We start from the raw sequence: 8,642 nt of genomic DNA, 5'->3' as shown, positions 1-8,642 counted from the left end.
AATGCTTATATCTATGTCAATATAGACAGATGTTTATCGATCCTTTCAGAAGTTCATCTTGCACCATACAGCTCGTCAGATAGACAATAGACAACAACAGGACCACTAAATCTTCCCCTAACCCCACACAAAGACAATACATAACACCAAGCATCTCTACATTATCAAATAGTGAAGTGCAGTCTCATTAGTACCATACATTGCATTAGTAATAGAGTGCAGTATTATCACACAGAGAGATCAAATAATATTCCCTTCCTGACTTATTCAACTGTGTGATATTAAGAGTAGTCCGTGAACCGCGTTGTTGATGCTATTGGGGGGCCTTATAGGAGTTTTATTACTTATAACATGTGAATAGGATCTAGACATTTTTAGCAGATTGTGAAGTCACAAGTGAGTCTTCTGACTATTGTCAGAGGCACTTGTGCTTTGAATCCAGACCATGCAAACTGGATAGCGTTGGCCCAGCTATAACTTTATTCCATGTGTAGTAAATATAATGCATAGCACCTTCGATCCTGTCAAGATGGCAAATGTGTCTTAGGGAATGCCTGCTACCCGTGTACCTAAATGTGAGCTGACATTTTTTAAAAGACTCTAAATGTAAATAATGAAACTTTAAATGTCCTTACTATTTGCCAGGATGTTATATAAGGATTGAGCAGACTACCTAATCACATTATAATGCAGCATAGTGTAAATATTCCAACTTTTACAAAGATTGAATCGGTCTTTAAAGCCCATGAACTTGAGTGGCCCTAGTGTATTTCCAGGCGTGGTAATATGCTAAGCCCTGAGCTGGGGATGCCCATCTCCACCTCGTGGAATTCACCCCCCACGTACCCCTCGCGTACCCCCACCGCCTCCTCCTTTTAGTGGGTGCTGCTGGCACAGAGCGCCAAGGGGATTCTGCAGTCACACTGTTTCAGACTTCAATTACAGATCAATTATAGGCTTTAGCCGTGCCTGTGTCTGTGTGCATATGGGAGCTTAGAGGTCCATAAGTAGAACTACTGAGAGCGATATCATTTCATGTGGAGATCAGGAGCCAGGGGGACGTGAATGGCGGGATTTAAGGGGGGACCTGAATGAGTGAGGGGGGCTCCAGCCCAGGCGGCCAGAGAATGGAGGGGCCGGGATCAGGCCCGGGGATTATAGGAATATTCATGACGAGATAAAGCGGAGTCATGAATTGATGTGTCCACGAGATCATCCTATAGATAAACAGCATCTAAATGGGGGAGAGAAAGCCTGCTTGTTTTTGGCCAGTACCGGGGGGAAGCTCCCCTCCATGGGCACGGAGGAAGGTTCAGCGAGGACTTTTCCGCATTCCTGCCTTAATGTAACAGATGGTGGCGGACAATAAGAGTCCACGGAACTCCTAGATTAACTAGCGCGGGCATTCACACCCCGGGCTCTCGCTCCGCTGGGTAGGGACCGGCGGCAGAGTCACGCTGGTGGTGGCACTGTACTGGAGTAAATATGACCCAAATAAACACCGGTACGGTTACGCCTCCGCCACTGGACACTGTAAAAACGCCATTGATGGCACGGAGAGGTTCCTAATGGTCTTCCTGTATGGAACTCTTCCCCCTGGGGGAAAGAAATTGGGAATCGAAACATCATCGCTCAGACTGTGGCCCTTACAGAAGCCAGTGACCAGATGTCCCATGAGACACATCTAAATTTGGGTTTCCCACAGTCTGCAATGATTTAATTACGCACCCTGTTATTAATCATGAAAGATCTGAATTGAGCTAATCATTTTTCTCTGGAGTGGACCTTGACATTCATGTAGTTTTGTCCCTTGGCAAAATCAAAGCTTCTGTTCCAGTCAAACAGCTGTGGAGGATGCCTGTTAGATTCTTTTGAGCTGTAGAACAGCAATGCAATGCCATTAAAATGAGTGGCATCAGTGTAAACTGGACATGTCTGTAGTAAAGTCAGCAGTCTGAAATCAACTGCTTGGGCGATGCAAGAAAACTAATGTGTAGGGTTGCAAATCAAAGGTTTTTTCTCTGACAATGGTTTGAAGACTGTTCTATTTTATGTTTTTATTTAAAAATGTCATCCACGTTCTTCCTTTGATACCCTTCATGAGAGCCAGCCAAAGCCCTATACCTAGACCGTAATACCTATTTAAAGTAATCACCCCTACCATAATAATGCAAATACAGTACGTTAACTAAAGTGGCAAGTGTAAAATGGTGCGTCATGACACGGCCTGTTTGGGATGAAGCTGAAATCACTTGAATGACTTGCTGCGCACATGACCTTGTGTGTAAACAAGGGCGGGGCAGCAGCATGTGCAGGTGTGTCAGCACCATGACGACAGATTTGGACATTCTCTGTAATGATATCCTCCAAAGCCACGCCGTTTCTGTGAAACTTTTAACACAGTTAAGACAGCCAGTTATCAATAAAGTCAACTTCCGTCATGTTCAATCACTGTGTATATGGTAAAAGGTGTTAGTGATTACTCAACCCATTTATGTTGGACTGCCCCCTGAGCTGTGTCATTGAATTAGAGCATATTTAGCACTGCCTGTTCGCTCTGTGTGGTAGTGGCCACAGTGCTGGAGCCTGTTTGTTTCACTTGCCCACGCCTTGTTTTACTCATACGACCTTCCATTTAAATGTTTGTCTTTGTGCCGGTGAAGGCGCTGTTTAGGCCACTGATTGATGACTCAGGGTTGAGGTCACCATTCCCGACGCTTCCTCGCGCATCTCATAAGATCCCAATTGTCTCAATACGTCCTGCACACAAGTTACAAAAAAGATTCTTGTGTGGGGAGCCAACTTGCGCTAACTGGAGCACTTTGACCTTCACTTTGTGGTCTCATTCATGTTCCCCCAAAAAGAAGACCCAGATTTGCCCCCTTTCCCCCACCCCCCACCCCCCCACACACACTCCCCATCCCACGCTTTTGCCCCTTTGTGCCCTTAGCTTATTGCCCCCCGTGACACAGAAACTCCACTGACCATCCATTAGCATGTGTAAAAGCCAAAGTATTGAGTCGCGTCCGGGCCTCTGGTCCAGTGGCCAGTGTTCCTGGGTGTCGGGGCATTATGTGGCCAATGCTGAGGGGGTCTGGTAAAAGGCTGTTGCGTTGCGGGGCCACAGCAGATGGACACAAAGCCGCGCTCCTCCCCAGTCCCGACCTCTTCGGGGTCTCCACTCCTTCTGCTTTTTGGGGGGCATCGCTATGAATGGGGCTCGGGGAGGGTTAATAAATTCAGTGATTCAGGGGGCGGACAGTAGCAGTCGTGTAAGCATTTGTTCGCCTGCTTGTTGGAGGGACGGGCTCGGCCCCTTGTCTTATTATGCCAATGCAGGTTAGGAGTTAATGGAAGGGCCTTGTGTTTGGGAGACGGGCAGAACCTACTGCAGACTGGAGGGAGAGGATCAGTCTGTCTGACCCACTAACACTGGCCAGGACTCATCAACATGTCTCTGTTAGCATGGGGTGGGTCTCTGCCTAAACCTGACACGTTCTGAAAGGATCATGCCTTTATAACTTTATTATAGCTTTGCATTTATCAGTGGATGGCCCCACATAGCTGTGTTGTTTTGAATCGGCCATGTCGTTGCCTAATTGATAGCAATAGTCCGAACTGCAGTTGACTTACCATTTACAAGCAATTTTATGTTGTTAAATCTGTGTCACATGGATATACAGTATATAGTATACGATTTTGTTACTGACATGTAGTACCATCCTCTATAGGTTTCTCTTGAGCGTTCTAGCCAGGGTTAGTAGTACAGGGCCAGGCCTGTTAGGACTGTATTGCACAGACTGATCTACATTTAAATCACTTGTATGCTGAACGTTCAACTGAAGTCCACAGTTTTACTGCCTTTGAAAACAAAATGTTAAAAATCGAACCACTAAATTTGGATCAATATTATATTATGCTATCAAATTGAACCAGATGGTTTCATAAGTGTCATACAAGAAATGGCATCTGAGTGTGATTATTGAATATGTATAGCATGTTTATAGAGGTGCCCAGACTAGCGCTCCAGCCCTTGTGTGTGTGGGCCGAGCGGAGGGAGGAGTGGGCGGGTGGACGGAAGCGCTGGAGGATCAGCAGGAGAGAGAGAGAGGCCTCCGTCCATGACAGAGACCTACTTTCATGTGCAGATGAGTCTCCATGGAGACTGGCCAGCCTTGGCACAGACATGTGGGAAAGGGGGCCACCAGGACCACGGCAGGCTTCAGCCCTGGAGAGGCCGTGTCAGCACGTGAGGGAACGGGAGCGCAGGTCACCGGGGTCGCATGGTGAACCCAGGGGATCAGCTGATGTGTCAACAGCGCTGAGGAGATGGCGCTTCCACCCGAGTCGGAGTCTTGACTGCTGGTTACAGTACACAGGCACTTGAGGGGCTCTCAGCCGAGCGTTTATGGGCAGATGTGTGTGTGTGTGTGTGTGTGTGTGCGAGTGGGGCGCTCGCACGTCCCTGGGGCCGGTTGTAAAGTGTCCCGAGTTACACTGAAGCAAGCGAGGACTGTCAAGGAATGTCCACTTGTGTAATGAGTCAATCTCAGCACAGTGAGAGTGAGAGTGAGAGTGGCCCTTGGCTGGTGCTGGTGATTTGTATGAGGTACTTCTGAAGCTCACTTGTGCCTCAAGACAATCTGGTGAAGGAGCTCAGCCAACATGGATGCTTGTTTTGTTTCTGAAATACGCCTAAAGCGAGTATTATGTCATGTTGCCTCTTACCGTAATGGACCACTCTTCAAAATGGATTGCTGTTATTGCCTTTTGAGTTTTGACCATTTTTATTGCTAAATCGGTTTCATATATGTAATGGACTATGCCCAGTACTTATCAAGGAAGTTATTTTTTCATTACTGACAAATCGTAATGAAGTTTTTCTTTTGCAGTTATGGCAGCATAGCTCCACTCTGCATAATCTCTTTATGTGAGATAACATAGGTTGCTTTCAAAAATGTAACAAACAAGAACCTCCTTATTTAGTATTTTGTGGTCTCTCCAAAGCACCCATGACAAATCAGACACATCTTCCATTCTTATTGCACAGCTGAATTCATTTATACCCATTCATTTGTCTTGAACAAGACATCAGAACAGATCCGTATGAGGTGAATATTTGAGCCACACTTTGAAAGGACCTAAAACAATTACAGACTATGAGGGACAAATTCAAAAGCGCCATGAGCATGCCTGTGTGTGCAATCCAAACTAATCCTCAGACATGAAACTCTGGGAATGTGTTTGGGATTTAAATTAGATCATGATTGCGCTTTTACCAAGTCTTGTGTTTCAAAGAGAGATTCATCTTAAATTCCTTGCACACTGTTGTGCTAGAATCCCTCCAAGACCTCTTCAAGCAGTTGGCTTCTCCAAACATATTATCATTTAAATACACATAGAAACTTTGTCAATGCACCGAAACGGCATATAATCTACATGCTAAGTAGGCCATTGAGGTTGGCCAGTCGTATTTGCTGGGAAACACTTTCATGTTGAGATGGAAAGACTTACATGCAAACTCCATTCGGACACTTTTCTGAATTTGTTAAGGGCATTTGAACCCTAAGACAAAAGCGAGTTATGCATGCTCTCCACTGGCGCTCTTTCTCTTAGTGGCCCTATTTAATTCCATGTTGGCGGATTCTGCGTGCGCACACTGGACAGGGGGCCTCCGGCTGGGGCCCGGCTCCCTCTGCTGCCCCACGCTCCGCTCACCTGACCGATGGGCACATAGCAAATTAAACATCAATGCATTACACAGGATATGATAGACATGTTAAAGATTGTGTGAAGAGTGTTGAAGAGTGTGAATATAGATATTTTTGTGTGTATCTGTGAAGGTGTGTGTGCGTGTGTGTGTGTGAATGTGTGTGTGTATGCGCGTGTGTGTATGAATATGTGCGTGTATGCGTGTGTTTGTGTGTGTGTGTGTGTGTGTGTGTGTGTATGCGCGTGTGTGTATGAATATGTGCGTGTGTGTGTGTGTGTGTGTGCGCGCGCACGCATGTGTGTGTGTATGTATGTGTGTATGTGGCGTGTGTGTGTGTGTGTGCGTGCATGTGTGTTCTGTATGTGTGTGTGTGGATATGTGTGTGCATTTGTGCGTGTAGCTGTGCATACGATTTGCACATAGCCTAGTATATAAGAACCCACTTCTAATTCCTACGAAACAGGAGACTTTACCTCAGAGGTTATTCCAATTGTTCATCTCACTGAACCTCTGCAATTATGTTTGAGTAATTTAGGATGAAGGATGACCCTTTAGCCAGTACCGTCACACTGATGGAAATGTTGGAAAATAACATTATAATACCTGGGTTCGTCAAATACCAGATGGAATTTTAGAACCTTAAATTGTGGCAGAACAGAATCTTTTGTTAGAATATCCAAAACGTCCCTGCTGAAGGATCTTGGTTCTAACAATAAAAACAGATGACATTGTTCTGTCATCGCTTTGCAAGTGTTATCCTCATCCATTTATCATAGTCCAATCCTTTTACTGTCAATTGCCGTTATTACGCTGAGGAGTTGGACCTAAGCAAGTAAAAGTGATCTAAAGTCAGAGACGTAATGTAAAAGTATCTCAAATGCCAGTTTGGCAATTCACCAGATAAAATCAATCACAATAAGCCATTTTTGGTTTGTGGTCAATTGTTCTGTCATTGCTTTGCAAAATATCCTCGTCCATTTATCAGTCCAATCATTTTACATCAATTGCCATTATTATGCTGAGAAGTTGGACGTAAGCCAATAAAAATGATCTAAAGTCAGAAACACAAGGTAAAAGCATCTTAAATGTATTACCAGTTTGGCAATACACCAGATAAAATAAATCACAATAAATTAAGCCATTTTTGTTTTGTGGTCAAAATCTGAGTATATTCCAAATAAATTAGAATAAAAGAAGGGTACAATGGACAGTTTCATATTAAAAAAAAGGTTGAGAAGAAAACGTAAAAACAAAAAGTTTAAACATGTAGTCTGACAGAAGTAAATTTAGTCTGAAAGAATAAGTAAATATTACTGAAAAAAAAACTATACACTGAGTAGTCTCAAAAAGGAAAATGTATTTTTGTTTGAGATCAGCAACAAGCGCACGAGACGCGTGTGGTGTGGCGACATGAAGCGTGTTACGGCTGAATGGGGCTCCTGTGTTTACGGACACTTCACGCAGCATCAGACCAGCAGAGCACAGGAAACATGCTGCACTGGTGTGAGCCGAGAAATTCTGCTTTGGAATGGAAGGATCTCACAAGACGGAGATCAAGAACTTACTTTTTTCTTCCATATTTTTTCATGATAATCTAATCCTTATTTTGTCCATTATTCAACTGACAGTTTCTTCATTATTTTTGTCAGAGACACCTTACACATAGACTCAGGTGACAGATGAACTCATAAGTTATTGTTATTATAGAAAACAAATCCATGTGGAAAAGCAGAATCAGGATCAGCAGTGCGACTTCAAAGAGTGACTTTCATTTTTACTCACAATTTTGTTCATCAAGCTGCCATTTCTGAATTCTAAAACACTTGTCCAAGAAACATCTTGCATGTTACATTGAATAAATAACATATAAAAGATTAATTCATGAGTTTCAAGATATGAAATTGTTCTAAATTACAGGCATGCAATGATTCCTAGAGCAATCTGATTTTATCATAATCTTGTATGACAACTTCACCCATTATGAAAACCATAATTTCTGATAAAATATATTTGAAAAATATAGATGAGTAGTGTGTGTCATAACTCATATAACTCTGTAATATCTCACAGAAGCAAGTAATTCCGATTCCGGTATATTTAAGGGCACTACCGCCTTTGATTTTCAGTGACTCTGACGAAGATGTAAAATAAAAGTACCTGATAGCTGGTAATGTTTAGCATTTATACTACAAACTAACATAAAATGGAAATATATTTTCTTACTTCAATACATTTGACAAATTTCTTCAAATGTAACCAATTAGCAACTATTGATTAATAAAGCACAGTTTAACATTATCACATTAGTCAAAACAATGATTTGACTTTCAGTGATTTATAATCACAGATCTGAAAATCTTTCCAAATCTCCTTATTAGAAAATAACCATCAACATGTATGTGAACATGACAATGTGAGTCAGACGACTCCAGATGCTTACCTTCACCAAAGCAACACCAAACTTCAGTGTCTACATTCTGAGCCAGATCTGTAAGATCATAGGCATTGTATAAAAATACCTCAGCCCTGTACCTTTTAAGATATGTTGCGAGGGATGGACGGACAGACAGATGGACGGACCTGATTACAGCACCCTTTCCTCCTATACCCTGGGGCCAGGATACAAATACAACATATAGTGCTTCTTAAATTCGTAAAAAATCTATTTGCATTTATTTATGATGAAAACGTATAGATATATGTTAAGAAAAATATAGATTATGAAGAAGTTGCCATTGACAGGTCATTATATTTTAAAACCCTTGGGTTGATAAATATTTGCCTTTGCTATTTTCAGCATTATATGCTTCTGAGATTAGCTTTCCATGTTATGAGGCATGGGCTATGATGGTATCAGTTAAACAATGTTTATTAAAGTTATTAAAATGTGAAGAAAATGCATAAAAATAAATGCCATTTGATCACGTAT

This window comes from Sardina pilchardus, chromosome 2 (genome assembly GCF_963854185.1).
Source record: "Sardina pilchardus chromosome 2, fSarPil1.1, whole genome shotgun sequence".
Taxonomy (NCBI): domain Eukaryota; kingdom Metazoa; phylum Chordata; class Actinopteri; order Clupeiformes; family Clupeidae; genus Sardina; species Sardina pilchardus.
Note: the sequence above shows the minus strand (reverse complement) of the source record.